Source organism: Arachis duranensis, chromosome 4 (assembly GCF_000817695.3).
Source record: "Arachis duranensis cultivar V14167 chromosome 4, aradu.V14167.gnm2.J7QH, whole genome shotgun sequence".
Classification (NCBI taxonomy): domain Eukaryota; kingdom Viridiplantae; phylum Streptophyta; class Magnoliopsida; order Fabales; family Fabaceae; genus Arachis; species Arachis duranensis.
In genome coordinates, this window is record NC_029775.3 from 88,483,232 (window position 1) to 88,483,897 (window position 666).

The following is a 666-nucleotide window of genomic DNA, read 5'->3' on the forward strand; positions in this document are numbered from 1 at the left end:
ATAGGGCATCACCGTTGTCAATGGCTACATCCCATCCTCTTAGTGAAAATGGTCCTATGCTCTGTCACAGCACGGCTAATCATCTGTCGGTTCTCAATCAGGTTGGAATAGAATCCCTTGATTCTTTTGCGTTTGTCATCACGCCTAGCCTTCAGGAGTTTGAAGCTCGTCACAATTATTCAATCCCAGAATCCTACTCGGAATACCATAGACAAGGTTTAGACTTTCCGGATCCTTGGTGCACGAAATTGCAATCACACTTTTGCAATCCCGCACAACTAACCAGCAAGTGCACTGGGTCGTCCAAGTAATACCTTACGCGAGTAAGGGTCGATCCCACGGAGATTGTCGGCTTGAACCAAGCTATGGTTATCTTGTAAATCTTAGTCAGGATATTAGAAATTATCAGGATTGATTGTGAAAAGAAAAAGAACATGAAATAAGTACTTGAATTGCAGTAATGGAGAATAGGTTGAGGTGTTGGAGATGCTCCATCTTCTGAATCTCTGCTTTCCTACTGTCTTCTTCTTCAAGCACGCAAGGCTCCTTCCATGGCAAGCTGTATGCAAGGGTTTCACCATTGTTAGTGGCTACCTCCCACCCTCTCAGTGGAAATGTTCAACGCACCCTGTCACGGCACGGCTATCCATCTGTCGGTTCTCAATC